Source organism: Cyanistes caeruleus, chromosome 3 (genome assembly GCF_971803275.1).
Source record: "Cyanistes caeruleus chromosome 3, bCyaCae1.hap1.1, whole genome shotgun sequence".
In the NCBI taxonomy this organism is placed as follows: Eukaryota; Metazoa; Chordata; class Aves; order Passeriformes; family Paridae; genus Cyanistes; species Cyanistes caeruleus.
The window spans coordinates 36979011-36997174 of NC_141703.1; the positions used below are offsets into that span (position 1 = coordinate 36979011).

General features: G+C 35.7%; 1 long non-coding RNA gene across 1 annotated transcript; it reads right to left on the reverse strand.

Annotated features, from left to right (window-relative positions):
• Window positions 1-2632: 2632 nt before the first annotated feature.
• LOC111922744 (uncharacterized) lies at window positions 2633-11338 on the reverse strand. Its single transcript, XR_002860694.2, has 3 exons — window positions 11257-11338; window positions 9797-9854; window positions 2633-3190 (listed from the first exon to the last, which is right to left on the reverse strand). It is a non-coding gene; the product is annotated as an uncharacterized LOC111922744 (long non-coding RNA).
• Window positions 11339-18164: the final 6826 nt, after the last annotated feature.

The following is an 18164-nucleotide window of genomic DNA, read 5'->3' on the forward strand; positions in this document are numbered from 1 at the left end:
TATGTGCTCTGCAGCAGTCTCCATGTAATTACATGAAACTAGAGAATGTATTTGTTATTTATGTTCCATAATTTAAAAGTATTGACAATAACACTAGTGACTGAATAAAACAATCCCACATAGCCGTGGAAACCTGTTCTAACATGTAGCAGTTTAGGGAGATAATACCCTAATAATTCCCTCTGTGGGAAAGAGGAAGACACAGGGTTCTTTTTCTCTATCTGTGTCTCTTTTTTCTCTTTTTTTAAGAGGGTATTTGCTCTTAAAAACTTATTTCTTTTCCTCATTAAAAAGCAGAAAAGTCTATAAAACAAAAGCAAGACAGAAAGACTTCCTCCTGACTGGACATGTTACATGTGAAGCTAAATATAGATTATCATTGAAGCAAGATAGTCAGCAAGTGTCTTTTGAGCAGCTTGTGGCTCTTAAGCAGTTCCAGTGCCTCCCCATGCTGAGAGAGCACCATGTGTCCGGCAGGAACGCTGCTGAAAAATCCCAGCCTCCAGCTGTGGGAGGAAGCAAGTCAGCCAACCCTGCCGAGGTCGGTGCTGCCCCATCACCCCAGGCTGTAAATGCTTGCTTGTGCAGATGCACCTCACACTGCACTGAGGACATTTTGAGTACCACAGCCAGACCTCATCACCTGAGCTCTCCCTTGACATCTCTTTTCAAATTGAATGCAGCATATCTGGGGATTGTCAGCCTAATGACTATAAGCAAATCTGAATGCACTGGAATTATAAAATACAACTGATCTTATATGATTTCTTTTAATTTTCTCTAATGAGAATAATTTCTTTTCTAATTACATCTGAAAGCAGCAAGAGTGCTAACACTACACAACAAAGCTCTTTCTATACTGTTAAGGCAGCTTTCCTTGAAAAGAGACTAAGGGATTTATTTTCTTAATTTCTCAAGTTAGTCAGAAAGCAGCTGCTCATGCTTGCAACACAAACAACTTTGAGAAAATATCACGGATATTTTCCTCTGAAGTTTTATGTGTAAATTTAAGTGCACTAATTCCTTAAAAAATTTGTTTAGGTTTATAGAAAATGACTAGTACTGCTGTAATTAAAAAATAATTTTGGTTTAATGGAACAAGGCTGTTTGTCTGTAACTTCTAAAAGGAATGAATACATTAAATATTTTACGAGGCTTCTAAATGCTTGATGATAGAGATTCAGCATGGTCTATTCTCATGCTGGATGGCCAGGAACAAGAGGCCTCTTTTATTGTTCTCTGTAAAACCAATGAAATGGAACCAATTGAAATATTGTGCACAGTCACAGGCACAGGATAATAGTGCTTTTCTGAATGGTAAGAACACAACAAAGTGCATCTCAAGAGCTTTGTTTGTATGGAGCAGACCTCTCCTCGGAATGGACTGTCTGAAGAGGCTTTGCTTAATGCACTGTTTAATAGCAGGGCTCTTCAAGGTCTCCCCACTCCATTATGGCATGTGCACTGCTGCTCCTTGGGTATGAGAACAGAAGCAAAACAACAGGGAAAAAAGACTGAGTTTACCTAACCCATATGACTTCCACTCATTTTCCAAAATGTGCAAGCATTAACAATGGAAAATATTAAATCCAACATTCACAACATATGAATTTATAGATATAGGAGAAAGGAAAACTTCTTCACATTAAAGGCTTTTTTACGTGGTGTAAATGATAGGATTTTCACTGTAAGCTGAAATCACAGAAGCCTTGTGATGGTGAAGATGAGTGAAGTACAAATTTCAACGTAATGGAAATTCTTCTGCTACTGCTCCACAGTCAAAATGTATAAATAAATTTAATATAAAAAAATTTAATATAAAAATCTTTCTTACAGGAATTTGAACTCTTTTTGTTTGATTGAACTGTGTTCTTAAATGCCTTTGCAGGACCTGAGAGTGTAAATACCTCTAAAAATCATATGTGGGCATTGCTTATTTACACATTTTAAATACCTTTTACAAATAATATGGTATTTTGAAATGGTAAGCTCCACTAATTACATAAAAATGCTTATCATCTAGGAAGTACTGGTTTGTTTTTAATAAAGAATGACCAGAGCATGGGGTGAAGGAGATGCAGAGAAACATTGTTGTAAGAGGGAATTGTGTTTTGCTTCAAAGAGTCAGTCTGTTTTCACAAAGAAATCAGATTGTATTAGGGCATATGCATGTAAATTCTTTATGATGTCCAGTATGTAAATGCATTGAATCCTGAAGGCTTAGTTGTAAATAATTGCAAAAGAACACTGAGATCCCAGTCCAGTCTAATGGGGGATTGCAGCAACTAGTCAGTTGCTTCCACTTTCTGACAGAAAGAGCAGCTGAAAAATAAAAGACAAAAGATTAAAGACAAAAGAAAAGAACATATTGTACTAGTGCCATCGGACTAAATGGAATTGACTGCTAAGTTTAACTGATCAGAAAGTTGAAATTGTGGAGCAGTCGGTGTAATATACTGCTTTTCAAATTACTCAAGATCATTAGACTAGAAGTGCACTTTTATCTTCCACTGCAAAAGACCACTAGTATTTCTAATTAAATAATTACTCCCTAGCATCTATATTCAGAGTATATTGAAGAAAAAGCTGATGAATGTATTTGATGTAAAAGTCCTCCAAAGACATGACTTACTTTTTATGAAAAGGATTTTACTGTCTCCTCCCATGATTATTTCTCATCTGAATAATGAAGAATGTATATTCTGAAATAATAAATGAAGAAATCCTTATCCATTTTTCCTACATGAGTGGATTTGGTACCATTCCTTATCTGTGATTAACAGGCTCTGTATCACTCCTCTGGATGCTGAGGTATGTATTACTCATCACCTCCCAACAGTCAGCAGAGAGGAGTAGCTGCCATCTTCCATGAGGCAGCGCTAGGTTCAGTCTGCCTCACTCGATGAAACCTCCACTGGTGGTAGAGGGAGTAGGGAACTACACACTCTGTGTCAAATGGTTCTTTGTCTGGGTTCTTTGTCTTTCAAGGTTTTTTTTTTTTCTTTTTTTCTTTTCTCACGTCCCCATCCCACGTGGAGATTTCTTGACTTCACTCGTATAACTGCTCAATTTCTTTTCTTCTGCTTATTATCTCTGCTTTCTGTCCTTTCAGAAAGTTTCATTTCAGGTGAAAAGGTTTCCTCCAGTCAGTTTTACAGACAGACATTTCCCTTTTTCACATCGAAATTTCCTTCAGTGAAGCGTTAGGGAAAATGTTTGTGTGCACCAAATTATTTCCATTTACTTATGCAGCAATCTTAGAAGCACATTAAATCCTTTTTTATAAAAGAAACTAGAATCCAACATAATACAAAGATAAAACATAACAGTATCCCACCTTGAACAGAGATTTACTTTATCCTTGGCTATCATAACAATAATAGAGAAAATTTGGAACTGAGTTCAAGAAGCAAGAAGAATGGAAACTTAGACAATAGTATTTTTTCTTTGACTTTCTATAATAGATATTTGTATCTCTAAGACATTCTTTTGCATGTCTTCATTTATTAATTTCTAGGGTTTTTTAAAAAAGCTTCACACATGAGTTTTTTAATACAATTTTGTGCAGTAAAAAAAGTCATTGACATTTCAAAGGAAATATTCAATTCCAAAAAAATGTAGTTTTTTCCATTATACTTGCACACACATGGGCACAAACAGATTTTTTGGAGCCCACATTTATTATTGTAAATATGGTTAACATCTATTAGTTGCTCAAAAAATGAAGCTTTTGTATAAAGTGTTATGCAGAAACAGTATTTTTAACTTCAAATTGATTACAAAGAATGCTGAAGTCAACATTCATGAATACAAAACAACCTTGGGACCTGAAAGCATCATATGTACTCTACACTTAATATTGCTGTCGAAATTTTTACACAGCTCAGCTATAGCCTCTACTTATGTTTTCTTAACAGACCAAAATATAAGGACTCAGCATAGATCAGGAAAATTAACTGCAATTAATTGCAAAGAAATTATTTTTCCTTCCCTACATATTCAGAGTTTTATTTGTTTTTCAATTTAAAGTTTGTGGTTTACCTATGATTGACTTTATGGCACAGCCCAGGGTTTAAAACTCTAACAAATCAAGGACTTCTGAAAACTAAGCTTTCTTGCTGTTGTTCCCTATCCCTTGGCCTTGTATTCTCTGTATTTTAGAATTCCCCATCTACTTCTGCTGCTCTTTTTCTGGCTCTTTTTCTGGCTAAAGATGCTAACTTTAAAAGAAAATAATAATAAACTGATTTTCATTTTTCTTTTTTTAATCCAAGATTAGCAGGCTGAATTGACAATTAAGAGCTGTTGGTATTCTTTCTCTTCTAATCTGTGGGTATTCTCCTGTTGGGTCTATTATACTCTCAGCCTTTGTTTTACTACTTGATACTGTTAGCAAATGTCAGTGTTCATCAATATCACAGTTTGTTTTACTGCAGGAAATGCTTTCAATTGAATAGAAATGAAAGGTGAAATGCCATTAGATAAACAGTGCTAAGCACTGAGACTCAGTTCCTCAGAATGATGTTTTTATGATTATTCTGTGGCTCCCGAAGACTACCCTTTCTTGATAGACAGATAAAGTGAAAATTTTAATACACTGTCATGAATCATCTCCCTAGTACTTGCTTCACTTATCCTCCTACAGGAGAGAGAAAGCATGCTGAAAAAAACAACCAAACAAACAACATTCCCATAATACATATAATCATCCACAGACAAATTTTCTGCTTCTTGAAATTGGTAGAAGTTCTGCAGCAAAAGTACGGGTAGGAGTAGCACCTTGCCAGTTATGTATAGTGTGTACTGCACCACTCATCCTGACCTGAACAATGTAATAAAGGGGAAAGGGGAAAGGGGAAAGGGGAAAGGGGAAAGGGGAAAGGGGAAAGGGGAAAGGGGAAAGGGGAAAGGGGAAAGGGGAAAGGGGAAAGGGGAAAGGGGAAAGGGGAAAGGGGAAAGGAGCAAGGAAAGCAGAAAGGGAAATACTTGAATATGTGTCAGTCAGGCAATATGGCTGAACTTAAATGTATACAATTTAAATGCATTTATAAATGTATTCACTTTATGGGTCTGTCTTTAATTTTCTTCATAGTAGCCAGTATTGTACCATATTTTTGATTTCTCACTAAAGCACTGTTGATAAAAAGATTGTTATGACTATTTCTGAGCATTGCTTGTAAAACATTAAGGTTTTGGGGTTTTTGTTTTGTTTTGGTTCATTTCTTTTTCCACAATCTGCTCCCTGCAATGAGTAGGCTGAGGATGCAAAAGAATTTGGGAGGAGATACAACCTTAGCAGTTGACCCAAACTGATCAAAAGGAAATTTGAAGCAGCATAATGTTATTTATGCTCCTCATTAAAAACTGTGGGGAGACAGTCATTGCTCAAAGAGTAGCTGGTCATATTTGTGGGAGGTGGTGAGGGATTACCTCTGTATCACTTGCTTGTTTGGGTTTTTTCCTTCATTCCTACATCCTTTAAATTGTATTCACTAAGACCCAGGGATGTTTTAGTTTTCTTGCTCACTACCTTTTTCAGCTTGAGCAGATGGGAGCAAGCAGTTTGCCATGTGATTTTTAGTTGTCTGATGGGATCAACCCACTGCCATACAGAAAACAAAGGTTTTCAGAAAAAAAGTATTTCTGTTTATGAAACAGAAATAGTTTCTTTGCTTAGCAGAAGTAAAGGGAAAGGGAAGAGTTTGAGTGGTAACACAGAGATGTGGTAAAAGGGGTGGTTTAATTTACAGGATGGTCATATGTTCTTTGAAAGTGTAATTTTTAATTTTGTGTGGTATGTATAAGCATGAGTACTGAATATGTAGATACTCATTGAGGAGATGTAGAGAAGAGAATGAGACATTATTCAGTATTACGGTAACATATTTAGGAAAAAAGAAATACCAGTTTAAGCTCTTCCTTCTATCAATATTTTTGTCTCTAGAGCTATTCAGGTACTATAAGAAAGTTCCATCCTCTAACAATGTGGGTTCTGGTGGTTAATGAGCACCTTCAACAATGACATAACTTAGTGTCGCCTGAATTTTCCCATTAAAATCTAGTGAAAGATCTAATTTTAGTCAGATTTTCTATGACTGCTGAGTGCTAAATATAGCTAATTGAGATAGCAAATTTAGATTCATATATGTAAAAAACAGTCCCTCCCTCTGAACTCCACTCTATCCATGACTTAAATCACAGGCTTTTCATAAGTTTAAACCACAACTGTTAACTTAGTATTTACCTGTATGATTATTTTGTGAATTGTATTCAATAAGTCATTTTCTGTATCCACAGTATATGAAAATGAGAAGTTACCCTTTCTAAAGTTTGTATTGAGTGAATATAGACTTGGAATAGTAAAAAAACAGAATAAAAAAGAGCTGAAGGAAAAAGGTTTTTCTTTGAAAAATCAAAGAACTTTAGAGAAAAAAAATATTTCTATTTAAAATACTAGTCAATTATGATTTATATTTAGCACTTTAGTATTCAATATAAAAATAGTAGATAAACACAAAAAGTGAAGATGAATAGCTTGCAACAAATATGAACAACTCTAAGTGCTGCAGCTATTTCACAGGAAACATTTTTTCCCCACCTTGTATTGAAGTGGGAGTGAATGTCAAGCTAGTTAATCACAACCTTTTTTCCTAACATGTAACCTTTTTCTGTTGCTTTCTTCTCTCCACTGCCTCAATCTCCATTAAAACAGGCTCCTCAAAAGGCAGAGCTTGCTAAAAGCACTCATGGGAGGGCCAGCATGTAAAATCCATGTAACAGTTCATTATTTTCAGAAGTATAAGCAACATTGTGAGAATATTTTAAATAAATAGTGAATAAAAAATACAAAACAATACATGCTGGTCCTAATATATGTGAAGAGATTTTTATTTGTCATTGCTATTTTAGTATTTTGGCTGACTGGATTGAAAACTTTTTTTTTATTTTTTTTTAATGTGAGCCTTTATAATCTGACTTCTGAATGAAAGCAACAGGAAAAATGATAGAAAAACAAATCAAGAAGTACCTGGAATCATATTGTACATACAGAACTGTGCACTATTCCTGTCAAAGTGAATAAATCAAACAAGTTAATGGGCCTGAGTTACAGTGTATCATGCTTTTGATTGTTAGGGATTTTTTGGGTGTTTGGAGGTGGTTTTTTTGTGAGGTTTTGGGAGGGTTAGTTTTGGGGTTTTTTTCTTTTCTTTTTTCTCAAAAAGGTCTCTTGCCCATTTAATGGTATCTACTGATTAGAATTACCATATGGATTCTAAACTTATTTTTCATGTACTAGCAGTACATGTAGTGTACTAGTTGTACACTACACTAGTGTACTAGTGCATTAGTGTACACATGTAGTGTACTACTACACATGTAGTGTACAAACCTAGTACTGTTTTACACCTGTCTTTTCACACTTATACCTAGGTATTTTCTGCCTCAAATAGTTCCGTGAGTAAATAAAATTCCTGTGAAAGTTCTACTCAGACATTTTATCTCCTAGTTTAATTAAGGTTATGTATTGCATTAAGGGATAAAGGGAGATGTAATCCCACGCAGCAATAGTTTTACAATAGCCTAGTCTGAAAAGTAGGTGTAGGCATTGCCAGATTTATATCAAAAAAGGATTCCTATATCATTTGTACACACTGAGATAGAAGATTCATGGCTCTGAGAGTAAAGATGCATGTTAGCAGAATAAGCCAAAGTAATGAGGAATAAAACACGTAGATAACATAGAAGTAAAAAGTAAGAAGTGAAACTGAGTTAAGACTTGGGAAAAAAAGTGAAAAACAAATCAGAGTTTGCTCATATCTAAAAAAACCTGTATTCATTTTTGTCCACAGTTACAATTGTCTTATCATTTTAGAGGACACCTTTCAATCAGCCTCCCATTAAAGTGACCTTCAGTGACCATGTTATGGCACAGGCATTCCAGATTGTCAGAGCAAAAAGCAAGCACAGAAGTTTCTATATGATGATGCATATTTTGGGGTCTAAGAGACCCAGGTGAATTGGTGCGTGAGAAAAGGTAAACTGCTTCCCAGCTTGGGTTGGGTAGGCACACTGTGAGCAGGGAATTAATAAAATGTTCCTGGTAGTGAACATGACAGAGAACAAAAAATCTCAAAGTCCGTGCTGAACTGCTGAACTGAGCTTGTAAAGTTGAATTATTGCTCATGTTTTTCCTTTACTTTAGTTGTCCCAGAACTCCATTGTCACAAATGGTGGAAGATGATTATATGTTTTACTTAGGGCAGGTATTTTTAGGAGATTTTCCCTTAGGCTGTCCACACTTCTAGGCAGTTTTCCCTTCCTACTTTGAAAAAGACATTTGTCCTTTTCTTATTCTACTGAAATATTTTTACACGGTTACTCTGAAATTGTGATGAACAACAAATTTAATGATAAAGAACCTATTAGGCTCAGTATAAGAGCAAGGACCATAACATAGGCATCATCTTTGATTCAGTCTGCTCTCCAGAGCCTCAAAGCCCAGCTACATCTAATTTTTGTTGATTCATTCTGCATAATAGCTATAAGATACCATAATCCTCTCTGTCTGTGCAGTTAAATCTCTCCCAAGATTCTCATCATCTCATATCTTGCTTATTGGAAAGTCTTTCTTTTCAGCTTTGAGAGATGATCTTGCCTCAGTCAAATCTATTCAGAATGCTACCGTAAGGAATATTTTCCTAGCTCGCTTCTCTTCCCTTTACGCCCTTCCACTGATTTTTCTGTCTCATCAAATATACACTATTCTTCTTTATTAACAGGTACCCTAATGGCCAATCCCCACACTACATACCTAGTTTCTGTTTTCTATGACGCCAAGCCTGTGTAGATTCATCACCCTTGCCACATTTTGCAGCAAGCAATTTCAGGCTTACTCTCATACTTCCTTTCATGCCTGGGAGGATCTCCTTTAAAAGACCCCTAGAGCTATCTTGTAATCCACCATCAATTCTCTTCCTAAAGCTGTTATTGGCTATGATGCATAAAAGAAACCAAAGCCCCTAAGCAATTGGTGCAGTAAAACATAGTCTATATTGCCAAGCAGTGTTTGTCTCTTGGTCTCTTTGCAGTGCTCTGTTTTCATCCTGCATTCAGTACACAGACTGTCACCTCAACTGGAACAAGAAAATAATTTAGCTCTACCTCACACCACATGGCTGAGAAGAGTCATAACTCATGATTTGTATTCCCAAGCATTACCTAAATACAGAAAGCAGCAGATGATGCTATTCTAGGATTTTTAGTGCTCTAGCATTCTCTATGATTAGGTGCACATTTCTTACCATAACTTTACTTTTTTGCTTTCAATTTATATTGAAAAGAAAAACCCAACCAAACAGAACACATAAAATTATACATGGAAGCAACTAATTAAATTGGAATAGAGTGATCTGTTGAAAAACTACATTTTTTAATGTAAAATAGCTACTGGATAATAATGGAAAATAATTATTGTATAACTAGGACCTCTTTGGTTATGTTATAAACTTCACTATCTAACCTGTCTTCTATATGCAGACAAGGAAGGGAAAACATCATGGAGTTATATGCCTGTTGGTATCTCCTGCTAGTAAAAGAGTCCCTGTGTGACAGGCTTTAATGTCAACAGGCATTTAAGCTAAAGTTAAATTAATTTCTACCTAGCTTTTGTCCTTACACTTTATACCAAACACAGCAAATAAGGTCACTAGCAGATAAATATCAATTTTAAAGCAAATATTAGAAGGCATTTGTGTCAAACCTACCTGCAAGGATTAAGACCACTGAATAAGGATACCATAGCAGCCAAGACTTTGTCTAAATCTGTCCAAATCCCTTTCTTGAGTTTCCTTTCCCTAGATATCAAGAAGAGAATGCTCTACATCAAGACCTTGCCCCTTTATGGACTCAGAGTAGAAGCAGACATGAATTTATATCTGGTACCTGGGAAGACCTTCTAGATTGCCTAAAGAAATGAAATCTCTTCAACCTATAAAATGCCTTCAATCAAATGCAAAAAAAAAAAAAAATACCAAAAACAAAACTCCAAGTGAAATGTTATATGAAAGAAAGTAAATCAAAGGCAATACTGAAAACTGAATACTCTGCTAAAGTCCTAGTTTCAAACTTGGCAATACAACTAGCTCTTTTCACAGTAGCAGAAGATATTTCAGTCATAGATAAAAGGCTTTATATGTCTGTCATATAAATCAAGTGCGAAAACATAAAAAATGCTCAAAATACTGTTAGCATATTAAGTATTTTAAACAGAGATTCTCCTAAAGAAATTTCTAAAGGAATTTTAGCTGCATGATATTATACAGTTAATTTGTATAACATGTTAAAAAAACAAAAATAAGAATGATCTTAATATTACTATAAAGATAAATAATATTTTATACTTTTTCCTATATCCATTGTAGATATATTTTTAAGAGTTTTTTAAAAACAGAGTACATGCTACTTCTCACTCAAAAGTCCAAAAAGTAAGACTTCTGGGATAGAAGAATGGACAAAGTTTTCACCTATATTACCTGAAAAATGTGCCCAGGCTATTATTGCATCTGTCACAGATGAAGAAGCTACCGTTATGCATCATTTATCCATTCAAGGGTTTACAGCTCCAGCTATTCCAGGGAGGTCACAAATTCACCAGCTATCAGAAAGAACTAGACTCTGTGCTTGCAACTACGATTTAGTGTGGAAGAATTCATAATGTCTACGTAGCCAGGGAGCTGGTTCAACATCTGAGGTAGCTCAAATGTGTAGATAATGTTGCTTTAGTTCATTTGAAACTTATGCTCCATAAAATAATTAAAGATTGACCTTTTTCATGTGAAAGTGTAGCTATTCCACAAGTCTAAGAAACAAGCTTGACTATGCTAGTAAGATTGAAAGGATGCGATGCTTTTGATTGGTATGGATCTACTGAAGCAAGAATTAAGGAGATGACTCCAATTCCTTCTCTGCAGCTATGCTACACAGGCAGATTACAGGAAGATGCCAATTACAAATTTGGTTTTGCAAATGACCCTAAACAGTTCAGTGTAGCAGATGTAAATGAAGTTTAGTGCTATTAAGGCAAGCTGAGTAATTCTAGCCTTATAAACTTACTAGAATCTGAGGGAGGAGCTTCTTTCTATCCCCAGTATATCATTTGTGGAAACCAACTTCCTATAGGGCCTATAAATTAAATTTTCCCTATGAGAAGGTCAGATTATTAAAGTGTTGTTTGAAGGCTGCCTATTTTAAACTCACCTGAGACCACCCATCTGGCAACAATTACAATTAGACTCTTTGCCAAGAAATTAAGAAAGCAAAAACATTTTCTGTCCAACATAAAGAAGGCCCTTCATCTAAGTAGCAATACTTATGTGAATTAACAGACTCAGATTTCCAGCTGCAACACATTTCTTGTTTTCAGTGCCCAATACATGATGCTCATTATTCTTTAAATTGAATAAATCTGCAGCCAGTTCTCAGCTGTCCCTTCTCAGAACAACAACAAAAAACAAGATAAAAACCAACCAGAACCAAACCAAAGCAAAGTCATAAAACTACTGCAGCCATTTGCTTCTGATACTTCTTGTAAGGACCACATAATTATATTGCTGCTTACTTAGTCAAAACTTCCAAAAGTGCTTTATTATCCAAGGTCATTCTCACAAAAACCTTTAATGATTAACTTTTTTTCTGCCAATTGCTGTTTTAAATGCTAGGGTAGCATCCTCTAACTGACTTAGTGGCTGCACAGCTGATAACCAGTGGGGAAAATGGCAGAATGACCCAATTTTTATGCCCTACCAAGCAGAAAAGTCTGGTTTTGCTTTCTTTATGAAATGATCAATAAAAATAAAAATAACCCCCTGAAAATTCTTAAATAATACCTTGAAAAAGATGAAATTATATAATCCAAACATAATTCCTGCAATACAGCTATTAATAGGAAGAACATGAAACTGAAACTAACAACACAAAATATGATGAGCTTGGAATTGTATTGAACTGGTGAATAAAATAAATACAATTTATTTAAGGCCCTATCCAAAAGAAGAATGAGACATAAGATACAGTTTGTCCTCATATTGTATATTTCCAGGTATTTTCTCTACATGCCTGTATTTTCCTTGCTGAACTGTCTCAGGTGTAGAAGATCCATACTCGCTTGCTGTATGATGAACTCAGAGTAAGCACTTGAAGTAACATAATTTTCAAAGGATGCACAGCAAGCTCCAGGTGTTTGGATACTTCAACACTGCAACTGGAACAGGTTTTATACTTCAGAAATGGACAAGGGAGAAAATAGAACCATAGTTTAGCTATGGTACAGAGACTGAATGATTAAAAAAATCTATATTTTAGTTAATACTTAGTCAAAGGACACAATCACTGGACTTCAGACTATGCAAAATTACACATATTACTTACCTGAGACAGGGAAACTCCACAGAAATAAAATCAACATCTATTAGTGCAAAAGGTATAAAAGAAGCACTACTCTCTATAGAAGGGACATCTTCTAAGGCACATTTCTGAATTGAATTCATTCTACTTTAAGGATCATCTGTTTATATTAGGTAAAACTCATGATGTTTGGGCAAGATTTGCCTAAATTTGCAGGTTATTTGTGCCATTTGAAGGATCTACCTCTGCCTTGTTCCCCTGACTCAAGGCTAGATTCATCTGTCAATATCAGATGTCTAGGTATTATTAAAAACTCTATCATTTTCCAGTATTAAGTAAATATTTAACACAGACAAAGGGAAATGGAGGAAGACAATATGTGGAAACTTAGAATAGTTTCACTCAGATCTAAAAGCAAATGAAATTAAAAATAAATGACCTTATTTTATACTTCTATATTTACTATTAATGTTAGTGTGGGTAAAAATAATACAGTATGAATACACTTAAAAAGCCAGAGAAGTGACACCTTTACTATCATACATAGAGTACTGTCATATTTTAACTACAGTCAGCAGCTCAGGCTCACAGAACTTCTCACTCACTCCCCACTGCTAGGATGGGGAGGGTATCAGAAGTGTTCAAGTGAAAAAACTCATGAGTTGAAACTGAGTTTAATAGGTAAAGCAAAAGCTGCTTTTGCAGACATCTACAGGCAAAGCAAAAAAAGGAATTCCTTTGTTGCTTCCTATGGACAAACAGATGTTCAGCCACCTCCAGAAAATCAGGAATCCAGCACATGTAGTGGTGACTTGGGAAGACAAAAGTCATTACTCTGAATGTCCCACCTTCTTCTTTCCCCTGTATTACATGCTGAGCATGACACAATATGGTATGGGATGAAGAACAGCATCCTTTGGCCATTTGGTGTTGGCTGTCCCAGCTGTGCTCCTTCCCAACTCCTTGTGCATCCCACAGTCTGCTCACTGGTGGGGTGGAGTGAGAGGTAGAAAAGGTCTGTGTTAGTGCCACTCAGAAACAGCTAAAACATCCCTGTATTAACAACACTCTTTTCATCACAAATTCAAAACTTAACATCACACAAATTCCTAGCAAAAATATTACCTCTATCCCAGCCAAAATCAATACAATGCATTAGATTATAAATATGTATATAATATAATAGAAATTGCAATCCTTATATTGCAAAACTGAAAAGTAAAGCATCTGATAATTTCAGGGCAATCCAGATACAAATATCCTTGGATTCCAGACTATCCTTCTGTCTTTGATTTGGTTGCACATTGAACTGTGAGAGAAAGTGGATCATGGCCAGGTTAGCTGGACATTTTTTAAGTCAAAATTCACCTCAGAATTCAACAGTCAAATGGCCATTAATATGTATATCCTTATATACAAACTTCATTTTGCTCACTATAAATTGCTCCTTTCTATTCAATGGGCAGCTGTATTCTGTCACTTATATCCTCAGCATAAATTTAAGGTGTCCTTCTATTTTTGCTGAATGCCACCATTATGGAAATAAAATTTTAAGTCACCAGAGAAGGATTCTGCTCAGAGAGGAAATCACACAAGCTCTTAACCAGATGCAGGTGGAGCAAGAAGGCTTAGTACTATTGTACTGTTTGATCATCCAGAAGAAACTGCAAATCTAATCAGATCCCTATGTTGAGAACTTCATGAACAAAAACCAGGCACATACACTCAAAGCAGAGGAGATGATATAACCTCATCCAAAGCCTCCTGTTGCTTTCCACATCCCACACTAATCATTTAAATCTGAATTGTATGAGACTTGGCCAGCTTGCTCTCATCTGTGCTTGAGACTTACCCAGACACAGAAAAGCATTTGACAGCTTTTTATTTGGGGTGAGATAGAGTATAAAACTCCATGTCATGATCATGCTGAAACCATCATATCTATATTTTCATTTTATTCAGGAGCAATAAGGTTTTGTGTCAAATCTGATTAAATTTTACAGAATTTCTATAGCAGTTGCTACATTAAAAGAAGAGAGAGAGGTTTCCAGTGTTATCAATATAAAACTGCTGCAATACTTTCTTCAGTGAGGCATTTAAAATATTAACTCATATGTGATATAAAAGATTAAAAGATTAAGCATATTTTATTAGGAAAATATTGCTATTGCTAGTTTTACTTTCATAAAACTGCAACTTTATCAGCAGCTTTGATATCATCGTTTAATTCACTTGACAGTAGTGCACAAGATTTGAGTCAGCAGTGCCCTGGCATCCAGGAGGGCCACCCATGTCCTAGGGGACATCAGGTACAGCAGCTCCAGTGGGATTGTCCTGCTCTACTCTGCTCTGGGGTGGCCTCACCTGGAATAATGTGTGCAGTTTTGGGTGCCACAATATAAGGAAAATACTTAATTATTGCAGAGTGTCCAGAGGAGGGCAACGAAAATTGATTAAGGGCTTTGAGGGGAAGCCGTATGCGGAGCGGCTGAGATCACTTGGTCAGTTCAGCCTGGAGGAGACTGAGGAGAGACCTCATTGCAGTCTGCAACTTCCTTATGAAGGAAAATGGAGCCACAGGCACTGATGACTTCTCTGTGATGACCAGCGACAAGAACAGTGAGGGAATATCCTGAAGTTTAGTTTAGATATAAGAAAAAAGTTCTTCACCCAGAGGGCGGCTGTGAATTGGAAGAGGCTCCCCAGAGAAGTGGCCACAGCATCAACCTGACATTGTTCAAGAAATGTTTGGACAATGTTCTCAGGTGTGTGGTGTGAAACTTGGGGCTTATCTGAGCAGGGCCAGGGACTGGACTCAATGGTCCTTGTGGGTGCCTTCCAAATCAGCTTGTTCTGTGATTCTGTGACAACTGTTCTAGGAGGTATGCCTCTCAAAGAAGGGTAATGGGACAAATGAGATTAAAATAAGGGACAAGATTCAGTGCTGAACTTGGCAGTGCAATGTTTATTCTTGGACTTGATGACCTTAAGGACCTTTTCAAGTTTGTGGTTCTATGATTCTATGAAAAGGACCATGCATTTCTGAAATCAATGTCCCAAAAATAGAGGCAACAAAATTACAAAGACAGGGAAAGCCTGTTGGCACACAATGGTGATAATTTTTAATAAAGCTGTGTACCTCATCGACCAGGCCTGAGAGGGATCATTTGTTATCATCACTACAGGAGAAATAAAATCCTTAAATACATAACCTATCTGCATTTCCACTCACCACTAGATAACTGACTTATACAAATTATTAGGTGATCAAAATAACTACAAAATTGTGCAGAAGAAAAGATAAAGGATAACAGGCATTTATCAAAGCTCACACTTTTTTTAAACAGCATAGAAAATTTCTTAGGTAAAATTCATGAACATTCTAAGTATCTGATCAGCTGAGAGAAGGTACTTTTCTGAGACAATATTTTTTCCTCTCATTTATTTTGAAGTGAATACAGGGCTTTGTTGATACAAACTATCTCAGTTACATCAGTCAAGTAGAATCTTAATTCCATCCATATTTTTGACCATCTTCCTTCCCCTTTTAGACAACACATAACCAGCAAATATCTACTAAAGGAGGTCTGAATTTAGGATAGTCAAGAGAGAGGTAAAAGGAAATTTTGCTTCTTTCTTCTTAATCTGGACACGCAGCACAACTTTCTCTCTAAGTACCTAAGTACATATACCATGTGCTTTGGAAGCAAATAGTAGCAGCAATAACTATTATCATTTGTACTGAGTTTTACATTTGCCAATCTCTGTGAAAACAGTAATTACTTTACTGAAACAGAGGTTCTGTCATTTACATTTCTCCAGGACATACACACTGTTATGTGTGAACAGACTGAGAACATATTGTAGGTATATATTCTACCATCAATTAAGATTCCTTTTAAACAAAGGGCAATCACTCTCAAAAAGCCAAATAAGTAGCTGCAAGTTCAAACTTCGCTATTAGCCCACCATTAAAATTCTGTATAAGAAAGAAAAAAGAAGAAAAACTGGAAAGCCTAAGGGAGTTTTCATAACCTCCATCACTGAACATGAGAGAGCATTTATTTTTTAAATAATTTAGATACCATGGCAACACTAAACTGACCTTTGCTAATGATGAGCAGGCTTCTACCCAGTGGTGGCTCTCCATGGCCATAAACATCACATGTGTACCAATACTAAAAATGGACAAGGGTGCCTTTTCTGTGGTCCTGAAGGGAGTCTCTCTTCTCCCCTCAGAGTGGGGTGGTCTGGCCCACACAGGCTGTGATGGACAGTGCCTGACCCTGCTTTCTCCCATACTGTGCCTGGATAGCACAGGCCAAAACAGAGAGAAAGCAACGAGGAATTAAATAGTAGAGAAGTTCATGGACCAGTGCTCTTACCCTGATTAATGAGAAACATAGCTTCAAGCTTCAAGAGTAATCCTAAAATCTGCTGTCAATTAGTGTAAGAAGAAAGTAAAGAATATAAAGGCATTGGAAAGGGTGTGTGCATATGTAACTTATAAGTGTTTTTTCTTTCAAATATGTTACAATTTTTCTATATAATTCAAATAGTTTTTCAAAGATAACAGGACCTATAATTGTGAAAATATTTTATTTTTTGTTAACTGATGTTGAGCAAACCTTCATTAGACAAACTCACTTGCAATTTATATCCTTTGAAATTAAGAGAGTTGCCTCAGGAGTAAATTTGATCCAATCTTTTCAGCTGTGTCCTAACATAGATTGGAGTAAAGTGACAATGCTGGAATAAAAATTACTGAAACCTAAAAGAGTGGAATCGAATTCCCAAATCAAGTGGGGAAAATTAAAATTTAAAAAAGTCCTTTTTCAGAAATGTAACTGCTCTGTAACTTTGACAATGATCTTGCTTTCCTATGGCTTTTTGGCAATTACAACTGTAGCTCTCCAGACCGACATGGATTGCTCAGTGTAATGGCACAGGCATGACATTAGAAAAAAATACATTAAGTGGAGGAAACATCACATGGGACATTGACCTTGATTTACAGTAATAATATTCTGTAGTCAAGCACAAAATATGCTCTCTGACTGTCTGCCAGTGAATGAGATTCTTTTTTGTTCCATTGTCTTTTATATTTGTATTTTTCTAATTTTAGTAGCAGTTTTAGTTAAAAAAAAAGGAATAAGACATTTCAAATCTTTGTCCTCAGTTATTTAAAGCGAAAGTTAGCAGTATTCTACACATTATTGTAAAATTTTTTTACTAATTTTGCTTCACCAAATTTATCTTCTTTATTGTCTTTCATACAAGACAAAATTTTAGCAGAAGTTTCCAGATCAAACTTCTAAAAAGAGAAACAAAAATTTTGGACTAACCATCCAGAAAAGAGAGGCTCTGAATATAAATGAGCGCCTAATTCAAAAATATATTTTTTGCTTCCTTGTAAGGAAAACAAACAAAACCTCTGAAACTGGCAACCAGTCCAAAACAACCAACCAAAAAACCACACAACACCAGAAAACAATAAAATAGAGTTAAATGAACAGCAATATTTAAATGTCTCAAAGTGCACCATTGCCTACAAGATAAGTGGGACTCAACAGAGAAGTAATTTCAGTGATCCTCTTCAAATTCTCTATTTTATTATTTTTCTTGATCACAGTTTGGAAAGCTCCCTTTACATGAACTGGTTTCTTATGTTATCAAGACAAAATGAAAATATATTTCACTTGGTGTTACCATTCTAGAGATGAATTTATTTTAACCTGGATTTTAATTGTTAGCAACTATTC